Below are 16,777 nucleotides of genomic sequence, written 5' to 3'. Positions count from 1 at the left end.
ATGGCCGGGGACCTGCCTTACTCCACATCACACGGACACCCTATTTGAAAGATGTTTAAAGAAGTCTGTGTGTCTATTGTCAGCATCAAAAAAAGCAGCATATATCAATGGCAAAAAGTATAACAGATGCAGAGCCTGGTACCAAGAACAAGGCAACATTTTGAAAAGAATGCTGCTGATGGCAAGGACGCTGCTGCAGTCAGCCAGTCTGAAAATTCTGGATCTATTGTTTCCTATCCCAGCATAAAAGACACAGAATCACAACAGAGACTGTTAGCGTTTCTAATGGGATAAGATAGTACTGGCAGCAAGTTATGGGCTGTTGGTTTTGTTTGTTTGTTTTTTGTCATTTAAAAATGACAATGGGCTGCATATTTTTATTTGCTATAAAAATCCCATAAGGAAAAAGGCTTTTTACAGTTTTAACATGCTCGTACTAATGGCTTTGCTTAGTTTAATTCTAACAATAAACCTAATATGCTTTGAAGAATAAATTAATTGTCTAGTAAGTCAGAAATACAACAGAGAACATTATAGAAAAAAAAGAAGACCAAAGAACAGCAGTTTGTTAAGACAAGTCATTGTCTGAACAAGACACCAAATGGAAATATTAGCTCGGTAACAAATTGACTATACTTTTAATACATCAAAGAGATAGATTTTTCTCTCTTCTACCAGGTGAAGAGGCAAAATTTCTCTTTAAGATACTTAAAGATAAAAAATGTAAATTGTTGATTTAAATCAATTCCCTTCTCAACTAATTAAAGGACTAAAATAAATTGTAAAGGCTTGTCTTAAATCAATGGTTCACAAGCTATGGTCTGTGGAAAACTGGCAAGTCACGTGGTGCTAATGCACCACCCATTCCCAGTCTAGGTTTTTCATTGCAAAAGAGCCTGGAGGCCTGTAAATGCACCTGGAAACAAGGAACCAGCCTACAGACCACTGCTACATCAGAAGGAAAAGAGAAATAGGAGTTATCCAAAGATACTGAAGCTACTAGTGGGAGAAGAATGTGCAGAGGAGGAAAAAGCCAGCCAGGGAGTACATCCAAGGGAGTAGTTGAAGCAAGCAGCCAAGCAACAGGGAAAAGGGGACCATGCAGCACTGAAGCACAGGAGGAGAGGAACAGAACAGATGGGAGGGAAGATACACATAAGAAGTAGACACTGATTAACTTTTTTTTAAAAAGCGCAAACATTCATCATGTAAGACATACAAATATATTCAATCCATTCCTATTTTTTCCATTAAGGCAATTGTTGTAGATTAGAAAGGGGAGGGGAAGGGGACAAGAGAATCTGCAATGTGGTGTACACACCATGAATCTGAACCTCCAATTTAAGTTAATCCACACACATGCAAAGGTTAAAGGGTCACTGTTCAACATACACTCATTTCCACTGGAAAATGTTGCTACCGCTTACTAGAACATCTGAAGTTCTGAAATAAAAAATTCCAGAAAAATATGTTCTACTCAGTTTACTTTTGGCATCTGACAGCTATACATGCAGTCAGTTTTACTGTTTTGATGATTAGCTGCATTTCCTATCATGAACTGCTCTGGAAGAGTTTACTATTATGCTCTACTGCCAATCCTGCTGGAAGGTGTTCACCAATGACAAGTAACAGCAAAGCTGAAGCTAAGATGCAGTAACCAGATGAATGAATGTGGAGAGGGGGTATAGGGCCAGACCAGAGCCAGTTTAGTGTTGCTCTTAAACTCACCCAAATGAGCCTCCTAAAACATCAGTAGAGGAGCAGAACAACCCTTAAGATTGTTTTGTTTTCTTTTTAAAGGATTTTTTAAAAGTCCAAAATGTACTGTTTTAAGTAGAAAGAACAGGAGTACTTGTGGCACTTTAGAGATTATGTTCTAATAAATTTGTTAGTCTCGAAGGTGCCACAAGTACTCCTGTTCTTTTTGCGGCTACAGACTAACATGGGGGCTACTCTGAAACCTGTTTTAAGTAGACTATTTCAAAAGAATCAAGTTGGCCGTGTCCCTTTATGTTTAAAACCACTGGTACATCAGTGATTTTGAAAGTACATATTAAAAAAAGCAAAGTGTAATGAAGTGCACAGAATATAGGAAGGTATCTGAGGACATCAAATGAAAGATTATCCTTATTTGTGAGATCCATTTAATCAAGAAACCAGATGAAGCAACTAAAAACCAAGGACTATTTTTTTGTGCCTATTTGGCAACTGCAAAAAGATCCTGATCAACAGGCTAGCTTCTCCTAAAATGGAAGAGTCACTAATTAACAAGAGGCTAAAAATAAATGGTAAAAACATAAAAAGTTACCTGGAATTTTCCAGCAGAGGACACAGTTAAGGGCTCTAAGAGTCAAATGGCCATCATCTGATGGAACTCTGTTCAAGTGAACGCTTTTAATGACATTCCAAATATGGCACTTGTCTTTGCCATTACCTATTTGGAAATGCTAACAGCAGGCTCACAAGGAAATCCCTGAACTTTGCAGAGCCAGACTGAAAATCAAAATTTAAAAGGCTGTGGATTTTTGGGAGGTGCTATGTGTAGCGCAAAAACCTTGGGTTCTTTTCTAGGAGAGAGTTTATTCTGTGACACTATGGCTTTGTCTATAGCAGAGACATTTAAAAGTAATTACTGCTGATTCCAACACCAGTTCAGCTGAACTGATGAACATTGTGAAGAAGACAAGGCTCCAGTGGTTGGCCCCACTTTTAACACAATTTTCATTAAACCTGCTTTTCAGCAGGTTTAATTAAATGGTGGTACATATAACTGCCAGAAGCTACCAGAGCCTTGTCTACACTAGGGCTTCCTCCAGCAAAGAAGGAAATTTTGTAAGTTTTGCCAGCACAGATATGGCCTAATCGTAATTGTGAGGAACATGGACCTGCTCTGTAATTATTTATGAATTCTGTATATTGACTTGGTTATTGGGACATTAATGTAGAATTTACTTAGTATACTCAACAGAGCTGCTGGGAAACAAGTGGGAAAGCAAAAGAATGGCTCAGGTTAAGACACCTTCAGCAAATACTTGAGGGTTAAGTCGTCACTGCCTCCCTGACTCCACCACCCGCTGAATTCACCAAACTAGTATTGACAAGGAGGGCTAACAACTAGCAACCGATCAGATCAAAAAACTGGCTGGATAAAAATGACTCTCTCTAGGGGGAAGCAGTTGTTGGGGAGCTGTTCAGATTGACGCAGAAACACTCTGAAGTATGTGAAGTTAGAACTGCCTGGCCCACCATTACAGGAGACTTTAGGTAAGATATGTGCATGTAGATGGTTTTAAAAATCCTTTTATGATTTGTTCCTACCATTAAGATTCAACAGTACTTTGGTTTAAGAAGGCTGTCTGGTCACTACACTCATCCTGGTTTCAGACTCCCAAAAGGAAGAACCAGAAGCACTCAAACCCAGTGGGACCTGCTGGTACACCTGGTCTCTACATAGTGTACTGTAGCCCCAGGCCAAGTGGCAAAACTGCAGAATTCCCACCCAGGAGAGGTAAATACATGAGATCCGATACTCAAGGGGGGGCACTCAGATACATCAGAGAGTAGGTAGAGAGGTACAGCTAGCCCTGTAAGCATGACACTAGTATGTTCCTTGCTACTAAAAATCAGGCAGCCAGCAGGGGAGTTTGAAGTGCTACATGAATAAGCCAAACCTTTAACTTCCAGCTCGCTCCTGTTCCAAAGCAGTAATTTTGGCATCTCAAGCTTCAACCATTTTTCCCTTATACTACATACTTCAGTTCTAGGACTATCACGGGTTATTTTGGAGAAAGTCAACGTGCCATGGACTTAGCAAAGCCAGAGTTCTGGGACAAAAGATGCCATCAGTTTCAACTGAAAGGAGTACCCGTAAGACTGGTTCACAGAAAAGCAGTCTTGTCTGGCTACTGCAGAGCAAATCAAAGAAGGGCTCAGATAACTTTGTAAGGGGAATCCTCAACATGCTCTTTTGGAAGGAGGACTGAGTAGAGGTAGGGGAGAAAAGACATCATCCAAGATACTATCTTTCATTTACCCAAAGTCTCAACATTACAATAGCTATCACATTGGATGAGAAACGTTGAACATTACTTTTTCTGGAGCCAGTCAACATTTCAATCAGCCACACAAGGAATCTGTTAAAACAATCTGAGGCATTGCAACTCCCAGCTAACTCTGAACCAGGGAGATGGGGACCTAATACTTCGGGAGGCAACAGTTATTACACAACAAGCATGGGGGAAGGGTTAAGATGATCTGGTTTACTGACTAGCAGTAAAAAGTATGTGTAAAACTCTAGTACATGGGGGGGGAAATGGGAAGAGTCTGCAGAAAGGGAAATGAGAGAAGATAGCGAGTTCACTTTGGAAAACACTATCCACAGTTTATATTACACAAAACTATTTTTCTTTTTAAACCCGGAAGTATTTGATGAATCCTGGAGGAATGTTAGGAAGAGAGGGAGCTTTAAGCACAATGGTGCTCATGTTCAATGAGCCGGCAATTCTGTCATATCTTCCCATAAAAGGAATAAATAAGTTTGTGATTTATTGGTGGTAGCAGTTGGTAAGCTCATCCCTACCTGTATTCAGAAACAGCCCCCCTGCACAGGACCCATGAAGTTTTGGATGAGAACCTTGATATTTAACCTAGAAACTAACCATCACTGTAATAAAGCCACTGGCAAGAGAGAGCTTGTCTATGGCAGAATACAAGAAGAATCAGGCCTATTTCACTATTGCTGTTACACATTGCTTACTGAGAGGCAGGGTGATGAGCCATGATTTTTGTAGTTTCACTCTGCTGCCTCAGGAATTCTATGTGCAGCAGCAGGAGTGAAAACCCACTGAGCTTCTGCGTTAGCTGCAGCCAATAAACTCAATCTCTCACCTTGCATTAGATTATTAGATTTGGCACACAAAGTTTGATGCAAAGTTTAAGTGATTTCCAAACATATGTTCAGAAACAGTACTGCACCAAAAAAGTGTACGGCAATAACCATGCTATAGTACAGGCTTATTTTTTGTGGTGAGGGGGAGCCACAAAGAAGTTTACATCAGGTTTTTGTCTACATCACACAATGAATCTTAAACTATTAGAGTAAGTGGTTATCACTGCTCCTTCAGCAGAACCATACTTGACAGTCATTTTTAACAAGACTATACACCTATTACAGTTCTACACCCAGCATATTGATTGACTGAATAAGATTCTGGTCAGTTTAAATCCTGATACTAGTATGGAAGTGATTAACCTAAACTTCAAAAATGATTCCAGGACAAACAAAAGCAAATAGAAATAATGGAGGAAAAGAGTGGGGATGTATCCCCAGCCACTCCAGGAGGCAGGAAGCTTTAATGCTGCCCACATACAACAACTATTAGGCAAGACTGATATATAGACTAGATTCCCTAAGAGCATACCCCTTAAACCATCCCATTCCCGCCCTATCAGGCAACCAGCCTTAACTGAATTCTGATTCTAGTCCCTGCTACAGAGCCCCATTTTTACACCACCTTCTGGCTGTCGATGTTAGGAAAATTATCAGACAACAAAGGTTGAAAAGATTTGTTCCTACTGATGGAAGTTTTGAGCTTATCGTGGTATATCTAAGGTTTATGAAAACCAGAAATGAAATTCTGAACTGTTTACCATCATTATAATCAGCAACTTTGTGCCCTACCAACTGATACATACAGTACTTTAATAAAAAACACACAGAGACAGAGAGCAGCAGGCAATAGAAAGTTGCACCGACTCTGTAGCCACATGGCTACAGAAGTCAAACATGCACGGGAACCTCACAAAAACGCACTACATTTCGGTAAACTATCAAAAATGGACCCGCTTTTAAGTGCGAACCTTCCCATGCCCCCGCCCTAAAACCTAGGGTGTCTCCGGTCCACATGCCCCCCTAGAAACTGTCTGACGGGGGAGGGGGACGGGCTAGGGACGAGGCAGTATCATTGCCAGGGAAGAGCACAGCTCGTTTGGCCGTCCGGGCTGCTGCGATCCCCACACACCCACCAGCGCCTCCATGTGCTCTGCCGGGCCTAAGCGCCGGCGGGGCGGCACCGAGCGACCCTCCCGCCTCCCCGCGGTTGGGCTGCACGGGGAACAGGCTGCAGCCGCTCGCTCGGGCACCAGGCACCGCCATGTGCGGCGGCGGCTGCGCGGCCCGGGGTCACTTACATAAGGAGCCGGCTCCCCCACCCCCTCGCCTGCCGGGCCCGCAGCGGCGGCGCCGGGCCGCTCCCTGCCTCCTGAGCCCGGCGCTCCCCATCCCCCCGAGGGGGGCCCCCCCGTCCGTGCCCGGGCGGGGAGCCGGAGCCGGCCTAGCCGGGCGGGCTGCAGCGGAACCTCCCGCAGGTACCTGCTGGGGCGGGTGTCACCGCCGTCTGCCTCCTGCCCGGCGCGTCTCCTCCCCCCCGTGCCGGTCACGGCGACGGCATCTCCCCGCAGCGGTTAAGGCGGGCGCCTGCCTCTCCCGGGCCTGCCCGGCTCCGCCGCACTCAGTGTCTGCGCAGCAACCCGGCCCCCCCACGCACACCGCTCACCACCGGGAAGGGAAGGTGGGGTGGTGGGGCAGATCTCGCGAGAGCTGCCGCCGCCACCGCGGGAATTTTCAAATTCGCAACCTTTCCCTAGGCTCAAGCGGCCCGGGGGGGACAGAACGCAACGGGCGTAGAACTACAAATACCAGCATGCACCGCTCCATCCGATGCTCTGCGGGTGCCAGTAGGCCACGGAGCATTGCAAGCCGGGAACTGTAGTCTCTTTAGAACTACAAAGTTGCTCATCGTTCAGGCCGGAAGGGCTGTTCTTTGGCCACCCTGAAGAGCATTTGAGGATTTCTTCTTTCCTTTTCTTTTTCTTTTCAGTCCTAGAGTCTCACGCACTAGCGCAAGGATTCAATTCCTGGGCTAGGAACGCATCAGGGATGGCTTATTTGTTTAGAAAAGCCTTTTCCAGAAAGACAGCAATTGTTGGACTCAAGTTTTTCTTTTCCGTGCGTTGATGTTAACTTCCTGAACTCAACTTGACTATATCTGTATTAGACTGAGGGCACGCCAATGTCTGCATAATTTAAACTTTAATTTAAATCAAATAAATGCACAGCCCTTATGGAGGTCACGCTATCATTTAAATAGTGAAAGGCAGTTTCATGATGTTGCTGCTTAGGATGACATGAGCAACAGCAGATGCAGGCACAGAAGAGCCTCCTAAAAAAAGAAAAGGAGGGATTGTGTAGCAAAGATCCTCCTTCCATTGCAGCCTGAAGGAGGTTAGCAATTGAGGCTAGAAAGAAGAATGTCACCCCCTTGCAGTTCATTTCTTCAAGTATCTGAATAGGCAGGGTGCTTCAAATGTACTAGGAACCCACTAGCCAGAGGGTGACAAAAGGAGGGAGTACCCTAGCAGGATCCAGACTGAGCAATCCAGAAAGAAGTTTAGCACCCTCCCTCTTCTCAACAGCTGGGAATACGGACTGAGCATATGTGCCTCACTTCAAGCTTTTCTCCTGAAATTCAAGCTTTTAGGTAATTTCCTATCTCTATTTCAGAATGGTGATACTGTGGCTGGCATGAAAGAGAAAAAGAGAGAGTAGGGTCCTATTCCACCAGCCCCAAAGCTGACAGTGCTTACTATCATGCAGAATTCTTTAAAGAAAAGGGTATATTATTTTCCTGATTTAAAAAAAAAATTCAGAATGTTAATTCTTTTTCAAATGACAAAGTGGTGCAGTGGTGATGTCACTCAAGAACAAAGCCTCTTTAATTTCCTATTGTAGAAAGGGATAGTCATAGACATAGATTTTATGGGAAGAAGAGACCATTATGATTTTCTGGTCTGACATGTGTAACAAAGACTAGGAAATTTCACTCAGTAATTCCTGCATTAAGTCCATAACTTCTCATTGAGCTACAGCAAATCCTTTAGAAAGACTCCACTTCTGATTTAAATACTTCAAAAGATGGAGAATCCAATCTATCCCATTTTGGATTAAATTTGCTGTTCTTTCCTCCCCAGCAAAGCATCATTATTTTTATAGCTGTTTAAGTCTAAGCTAAGTTTAATAAAGACAAATGCAAAGTGCTCCACTTAGGAAGGAACAATCAGTTTCACTATACAGAATGGGAAGAGACTGTCTAGAAAGGAGTACGGCAGAAAGGGATCTAAGGGTTATAGTGGACCACAAGCTAAATATGAGTCAACAGTGTGATAGTGTTGCAAAAAAAGCAAACATGATTCTGGGATGCATTAACAGGTGTGTTGTGAGCAAGACACGAGAAGTGTCTTCCGCTCTACTCTGCGCTGGTTAGGCCTCAACTGGAGTATTGTGTCCAGTTCTGGGCACCACATTTCAAGAAAGATGTGGAGAAATTGGAGAGGATCCAGAGAAGAGCAACAAGAATGATTAAAGGTCTAGAGAACATGACCTATGAAGGAAGACTGAAAGAATTGGGTTTGTATAGTTTGGAAAAGAGAAGACTGAGAGGGGACATGATAGCAGTTTTCAGGTATCTAAAAGGGTGTCATAAGAAGGAGGGAGTAAACTTGTTCATCTTAGCCTCTAAGGATAGAACAAGAAGCAATCGGCTTAAACTGCAGCAAGGAAGGTTTAGGTTGGACAGTAGGAAAAAGTTTCTAACTGTCAGGGGGGTTAAACACTGGAATAAATTGCCTAGGGCGGTTGTGGAATCTCCATCTCTGGAATATTTAAGAGTAGGTTAGATAAATGTCTATCAGGAATGGTCTAGACAGTATTTGGTCCTGCCATGAGAGCAGGGAACTGGACTCGATGACCTCTTGAGGTCCCTTCCAGTTCTAGAATCTATGAATCTATGAAAAGTCCTAGATGTGTTAAACAGAGATTTATAATTGAAAAAAAATGTTTAAACACGAAATAGTCCCCCAAAGCTAACTATTAAGAATCCCCCCTCTGGGTGTGTAAACCAAGTCAGGTTCTTTTTAGATCTGATGTGTCAGAAGAAGCAAACACCTCCCTGTCAGCACTGTAATACAGGTGAGATTTATCATTCAAGGGGATCCCATCATCTCAACAGGGCATTGCCTATGGAGCTTGCCCCCAATCATCTTTCTTGTCATCTTCTAGCTGGTAGAAGTCTGGTACATTTTGCAAGTGCTGATTTAATGTTTTAATAACTTACATTAAGCTATGTATTTGAGATAAGGACAGGAGGTTAGGAACTTTAGATTTTTGCACTTTAATGTTGTCAAAAATAGTTTTGCAGACCTAACTGCAAGTTTCCTAACAACAACCAAAAATAGTTGAATAAAATTTGTCAGTTATAGCTAGCTTTCAAACCTAGGCTCTACAGAATATTTAGATCTCTGGTGGTTTTGGTCAATGTCAGCCATCAATGAGTTTCTTTTGGAATCAAAACAGACTGGGTTTTTTTGAGACCTGTTTTCTTGGAGTGAGAAGAGCTCCTTGAGTGTGCTAGGTTGTGGTTCTATTTTTAATATGGTAGAAAAATTCCTATTGTACTCTCTCCAACTGCCCTTTCCTCCTTTTATGTCATTGGAACTACATCTAAATGGAGAACTTTTTGCAATTCTCCTAACAGATGCTGCACCTATATACTAGGCCAAAAGTGGAAGGATTGCCAAAAATTCTCTATGTAGATCAGACTTCATTGTGGACATGTCCACATTTGGACGGTCAAATTTACTGCGGTTCAAATCCTTCTCATCAGGCAGAGGAGGGAAATAAAGTGGGGTTTTCCACATCCTAAGTGAGGTGAGCCTAACCCCTGGGCTAAAGATTATCACAGAGGCCACTGTCTTCTCCTCCTTTCCCCCAGGAATTTTGTGTGGAGTTCGGCATGTTCTGAACACATCTACAAGAGTGGGTTCTGCAGGCAACACAGGCAAGGGATCTTCACCTGCTCTGAGGATCGCCCTAGGTAAGGCTTAGGTGTGAGATAGGCATCTGGATACCTGCCTGAGACATTGCGTCCATCCTCAGAGGCTGAAAGTTTAGGTGCTTAGGGATTTTTAGGAACCTCCACAATTACAGATGGCAGTTAAGCAGAGGTTTTGTGCCAATGTAACTACACTGCTATGCTGACTTAATTCCACCTCCACGTCCGTGCAGTGTAGACTCAAGGTCAGTGTAGTGAGTTTGACATTATGTCAGCATAGACACTGTGTTGCTTATGTGACTGTTACTGGCTTTCAGGAGCCATCCCACAAGGTCACGCACTGACAGTACAGTCAATACAAGCGCTCCTGGTGAGGATGAGTACCACTGACACAAGAAGAAACTATAGACATGAACAAGCAATGTAATTATTGCAGCGACTGTATGCCAACATAAGTTAGGTTAACTTAATTTTGTAGTGTAGACATGGCCTGAGTCAAGTCACACAGTTTTTTGTTTTTTGCTACCCAAACAAAGAACACTTTTACAGCATTGTGAAAAAGAGCTGTCTTTGCATTCTGTATTTAAGGTATGTTTGAATGACAGCCATCTCCCTGCTTTCCTTTGTTCTAATGTTGTTCCATTTACATTGTTTCAGTAGGGATAATAAGCTACACATTATGCAAATGAGGACCAGGTAACTATGCCCATTACCATCTCTGGCATAACTTTTGTCAGTTTAAATTGAATACATTTGAATCCTCTATTATCAACTCTTGCAAGAAGAATATGGAATTGTTTGTTGCTCCCTTGCATTTTAACAGAATTTGGCTTTCTTGCTTCCTTTTTTCCCCATATAGTGTGCTTCATGAAGACATTTTTTCCAAGTATTTTCAAAGTTTTTGTGTCTGTGATTTATCCAAGCAGTCTGGATGAAAAAGTGGTGCAGTTTGAACCCTCACTTGAATATTAAATACTTAGCATTTATAGAGCCTTTTTTATCTATAGATCACACAGAGCTATACACAGCCGGTATCAGAATGCAGGTCTTCTTATTTTCAGCCCTGTTCTCTATCCCTGGACCACTTCCACATTGCATTTAATTTATGTTTATTTCGGATGAGAAAGCATGACAAAAGTAGAGCTGACATGTAAGAATCTATATTGATATGTAATCTAGTTATTGAGAGAGACTGTATAACTAAGACCTTGTCTACACTGCCACTTTACAGCACTGCAACTTTCTCACTCAGGGTGTGAAAAAACAACCCCCTGAGTGCTGCAAGTTTCAGTGATGTAAAGTGGCAGTCTAGACAGTGCACCAGCACTGGTAGCTACTGCCCCAGGGCTGGAAGCTACTCCCCCTCATGGGGGTGGATTTTTGAGCACGGCTCCCAGCACTGGTGCACGGTCTACACTGCCACTTTACATCGCTGAAACTGGCAGCTCTCCAGGGTGTGTGTGTGTTTTTTCACACTCCTAAGTGAGAAAGTTGCAGCGCTGTAAAGTGGCACTGTAGACAAGGCCTTATATTGGGTTTATAAGACTTTCCTGTGTGGCATGTATTGATCTAACTTAATAAAGGGATGGGGGAAGAGCATATCATGGCTTTCCAGATAAGGACACGAGGGGTGCACATTAGAAAGAAAATAGGCCATAGTGACAGATTCTAAGAACCTGGTTCCTGTAGGCAGCCTTATTTTGCAATGCTGGGACCTATCAGATCCAGAGAATGGTAAGCATGGGGAAAAGCAAAGCTGGTTTACTAGTTTTAAGCTCTGTTTTCTCTTAAATGCTTCTGTTATAGGTAAATACTTTGCCTTAAAGGAAGCTGTTTGGTCATGAATTACCACAGTTACTGTCTATGTAGGGAGTATCACTGCAGGATCTGACATAAGTCAGATCTGCTAAGGTGATCACAGTTGATATACAGGGAACTTCCACCCAGCCCCGAGTCTGAGAGGTGATGGAAACATGCATTTATCCAAAAGAAAGAGAGAACTGCCTATGACCAAGAGGTGGTGCACTTGAAGAGACCAGGAGGGGTGAGGTGTACAGTTATCCCAGAAGTACTTTGAGTTTATTATTGAAACTAGGGTGACCAGATGTCCCAATTTCATAGGGACAGTCCCGATATTTGGGTCTTTTTCCTATATAGGCTCCTATTACCCCCCTCCCACTGTCCTGATTTTTCATACTTGCTGTTTGGTCACCCTAAATAAAACCCAATAGAACAGTAATACTAAGTAAAAAGGTGTTACCAAACCGGCCTCTCCACCTCTCCTGCAATAGTCCCTCCTGAAGTTGCTGTATAATGCTGCAGAGCAAAGACATTTCTACATTTTTCTAAAAAGTAGGTAGGAAATAAAATAACTAAGGTGGCACAACAGTAAGGTTGCATTATTAAGCATTCAAAAAAAAATAAATCAGAAAATACCAAAGATAAGGCTGAAAGTGCAACTCTAACCCTACCCCCTTGAGCACATGCTAAAGATACATTCTTTAATTAGATGCTCACACACTACTTCTCAACTATTAACAAATGCATACGTAAATACTGAAGCTAGGGGTGCAGGAAGTGCTGTTGCCCCCCTAGCTTGAAGTGGTTTTCATTATATACAGGGTTTAGTTTGGTTCATGGCTCTCAGCACCTTCACTATACAAATTGTTCCAGCACCCTGAATACATATTTCTAAATAATATCTATGTAGCCCTGAGATGGGCAAACTACCACCCACGGGCCACATCTGGCCCGTGGGGCCATCCTGCCCAGTCCCTGAGCTCCCGGCCGGCCCCGGCCCTGACCCCTCCCCCTCCCCTGCTGTTCCCCTTCCCCCACAGCCTCAGCTCGCCGTGCTGGCAGCGTGGTGATGTGGCTGGCTCCCGCCGGGTGGCGTGGCTCAGGGGCAGATTTAACAGTGAACACAGGGTGCCCTGGCACGGACCCACCAACAACAGGGAGCCCCAGGGCCAGGCACTCAGGCAGCTCAGCACCGGCGCACCCCCTCACGCGGGGTGGGGCATCACTGCGAGGGCAGGGGAGCGGCTGGTGCAGGAGGCGGGAGCGCGGGGAATGCGGCTGGAGGACTCGGGAGGAGCACCGGGCGGCCGCACAGCAAGCTGGAGAGAAGCAGCGCTTTGAAGGGGAAACCGCCACCTCTCTCCGGCTGCGCGGCTGCCCCTGCTCCTCCTGAGTCCTCGCAGGGTCACGTTCCAAAAGGGGATGGGGAGGGGAGTCCCAGGGGGGTGGTTAGGGGCAGGGGGTCCTGGGAGGGGGCGGTCAGGGGACAGGGGAGGGTCAGGGGACAGGGAGTGGGGGGGTTGGATAGGGGGTGGAGTCCCGGGGGGCGGTTAAGGCAAGGGGGTCCTGGGAGGGGGTGATCAGGGGACAAGGAGCAGGGGGATTGGATTGGTCGAGTGTTGTGAGGGGGGCAGTCAGGGGGTGGGAAGTGGGAGGGGGTGGGGGGCAGGTTGTTTGGGGAGGCACAGCCTTCCTTACCTGTCTCTCCATACCATTTCGCAACCCTGATATGGCCCCCAGGACAAAAAAATTTCCCACCCCGATGTAGCCCTATGGGTCCACTGGTTATGACTCCATAGCTAAGCATGTTTCATTTGGCACTGAATGTAGGAGGTTGGTCTCTTTCTTTTGTATTGTTGCTGGCACAGAGGGCCCAAGGGGGGCAACAGCGGGATTCGTTGCCCGGTGTACTTCGTGCCAATGAACACACCAGGGTGGAGAAGCAGACAAAGTTTATTCAAGAGCTCTGAATAGGCACTAGGAGACCAGCATGTCTCAAATCAAGCTCACTGATACAAGCAGTTTTTCCTTTTTATCCTTTTTTCCCTTCCCTACCTCCCCACTGTAGCAGTTACATTAAACAACCGTGGCTGTGTAGCTTGTTCGCAATGTTCCTTTCTGCAAGTTATTTTGTCCTTCAGCTAGAAGCATGTAGGTTCCCCTTATCACTACCGCTTTCCAGCTGCTGGCCTGTGAGGTTAGTAAAGTTTAACATGGAGGGGCTTTGGTTCACTTTGGCTAGAGCGGGGGGGCTTCATCGACTCTCATGGTCTTCCACCCCCCCGAGTTACCTAGGGTGATGCCTAGTGACACCAACAACTCCCTCCTTTGAGAACACTCAAAAGGCACTAGCTTGAGTTTTCTCATAATTTTGAGGACAAAATGTGATTTAAGGCCAGGGTCTTAGGATCATTGATTAAAGGGAAAAAAGGAGGTATTTTGACTTCTAGAGGTGGTACATACTTTAACCATTAAACATTTCAGGCATAAGAAGAGAGCTATGGTGAGGAAACAAAGTACGAGACCAGTAAGCAGGAGGCGGACAAGACCACCTCCCAAGTCCCCTAGGCTAGGGAGCCAGCTCCAGACGGTATCAAATAGAGTGGGTTCCTGTTCCTGGGCCTTCCACTGATTGAAGGCTTGTTCAGAATACAGGATGTGCTTGTTAATGTCCTCTGCGTTATTTGGCATGTATGTGCAGCATTCATTACCGATAAGGGCACATGCTCCGCCTTGGGAGGCCAGGACATAATCCAGAGCCTGGCGATTTTGCAGAGCCAGCAATCGAAGCTGGTACAGCTCGGAGCTTATGCCTTTTTCTATGGTCAGGGTGTCATTGGCAAACTGGGTAAAGAATACAGAGAGCCTTTTATAGAGCTGGGCCAGTCGTCCCATGCCATAGGACGGGAGGAGAATCATACCAAGTCGATCTTCTTCGCTAATAGGTTCAGGGGTGGCATATAGAGACCGGCGCCGTCAGGGACGGCCACTTGGGGCTTGGGGGAGAACTCGCAGAGGAGGGGCTAGAAACCCTAGGTAACAGCTACCATACCAGCGGTTGGGCAGTGTCTTATAGCACTGTGGCCACATATATAATACATTCAGCCATTCCCTAACATGGAATTATTGCCACTTTTACTTAGGCTTGCTGAGTATTGTGAAAAGGTTTGGGGCATGTCGCCCACTCGGTGACCTGTGGCGTTATACAGAGGCATTCTGGTGTTAGCATCAGGGGACAGGTAGTATTGGCAGGTACTGTTGCCGGCAAACCACCAGGGAAGGGTGCCGGTGTTGTTTTTGCTTAGATTCTTGGTAATATAACAGGCCCACAGGGGATGAGGCTAATTTAATGGCTTGCGGAATGGTGGTAGCATTACTAAATGGCCTCCAGGTGTCATTTCCTAGCAGGCTAAAGGGGGCTTCTATGGTGGTTTTGTTTTACCGCTTCGTCCCCAAGCTTAGAAGAGTTCCACGCCAGCCAGAGCGGACACGTATCGGACCAATTGTGGGGAATGGCTCTCTGGGTAGCCCTGCCGAATGGTGAGGGATTTGGGAACATATCCAACAATTGGAGAGATTGAATTCCCGGGCAAAGGCAACCTTCAGGGCCTCATACATGTTTGTTTCCAAGTTGTTAGGGATTCCTCCCCATCCCACATGTGCTTGGGGGGAAACGGGAGTTAACGAGAGGAATGCTCCCATGGCACAAAGCAGCATGGTGGCAGACCCTGGACCTGAACCCATGCCATAATTACAATTCCCCAAATGCCCACAAAAGAATAATTACCAACAGCAGACAGATTAGAAACAAAGGGGACCAGGCCAATAGGTTAGGCTGGCCACCTGAAAACAAACACAACCAATGCTCACAGTTCTCGCGGAGAGTGCGCTGCGACTGTCCAAAGGGAGCACAGTGCATTCCCAGAAAACCTTATTGTCGCTTAAATAACAGTTTAAGTCCCAGATTGTCGCTGGAAGTTTTTTCAGCAGGCTGGATGGTCCACTGTTCAGGAGCGGGCACTGCTTTCAGACAGGAGTGATGAATCCAAGTCTTGTGTCCTTCAACCTTTGCTGCTGTATGGGAAACCAACAGGACGGTGTGGGGTCCTGTAGCGGGGTGAACACCCGCTCCTGCCTGAAAGGGCCTGAAACAGCCCTGGGAGAAGACTGGTGGCTGGGAGCTGCTAAGCTGGGCTGATTGGGGAAGCAGCTGCAGCTGGGCCACACCCTAATCAGGCCTCAGCTTGGCCTGTATAAAGAGGGAACTAGAGCAGAGTACCTTGGTGGAGCAGGGCTGGGGAGCTCCAGCCTGGAAAGCCCCAGGCTGCGGCGGGCAGCCTGGAGATAGGCCAAGGCAGCAGGCCCAAACCCAACCTTGCCTGTGATGAGTAGCTGATACTGCAGTCTGCCCCAGGGAGTGGGGTTAGATGGTGACTGACAGTAGCCTGATACTGAGGTGAGGTAGGGTTAGTGGGTGGTGTTCCCCTGGGAGGGGAGACCTAGTGTGTGTGTGGGTACAGCCAGGGTGCAGTACCCCGAGCAAGGGGCACCAGGGTCCTGGGAGGGACACGGGGGCCAATACAGAAGAGGACAAGGCGGATCACTGGCCTGCAGAGGGCGCTCTGGAGGCTGGTAAGCTAATTCCCTGGAAGTAACCAGCAGGAGGTGCTGCAGGGGTGAGTCCGCTCGTGTTACAGGTCCCTTCCACCGCTCTTGGAGAGGCTTGTCCTTCCAGGTCCGAACGAGTACAGAATCGCCTGGCTGCAAGGAGTGGATCGGGGCATCCAGCGGAAGAGGCTGTGAATCTTTAGTGTACCTGTGGAGAGAAGAAAGAACAGCAGACAGAGAGCACATGTACTGAGATAAGAAACCGTACCCCATTTCCCACTCCCCTGCCAGAACCGGTGTACCGTTCAGAGGCCATGCCCTTCCAAACGTAATCTCGAAGGGACTGAGCCCTAATCTGCCCTTAGGGAGAGTGCGGACGCGAAGCAAAACGAGGGGCAAAGCATCAGGCCATTGAGGAAAAGCCTCCTGACAGACCTTTGAGAGGTGTCGCTTAAGAGTCTGATTTGTACGCTCCACTACCC

The 16,777-nt window shown here is 45.8% G+C and overlaps 1 protein-coding gene across 2 annotated transcripts in view; it reads right to left on the bottom strand.

Annotated features, from left to right (window-relative positions):
- AHCTF1 (AT-hook containing transcription factor 1) overlaps window positions 1-6,575 on the bottom strand; it is a 76,365-nt gene extending 69,790 nt beyond the window's left edge. Inside the window, exon 1 of one of the 2 annotated variants that reach the window (XM_034764977.1) lies at window positions 6,371-6,575. The gene's annotated coding sequence lies outside the window, so the exon portion shown is untranslated. Of the gene's footprint in view, window positions 1-6,189; window positions 6,206-6,370 lie in introns of those variants that run through there. The other variant, XM_034764978.1, reaches the window with a different exon arrangement.
- Window positions 6,576-16,777: the final 10,202 nt, after the last annotated feature.

The sequence above is a fragment of the Trachemys scripta genome, chromosome 3 (assembly GCF_013100865.1).
Source record: "Trachemys scripta elegans isolate TJP31775 chromosome 3, CAS_Tse_1.0, whole genome shotgun sequence".
NCBI classification, from domain to species: Eukaryota; Metazoa; Chordata; order Testudines; family Emydidae; genus Trachemys; species Trachemys scripta.
The sequence above is the reverse complement of the archived record's forward strand: the minus strand, read 5'-3'. Positions and strand labels throughout refer to the sequence as shown.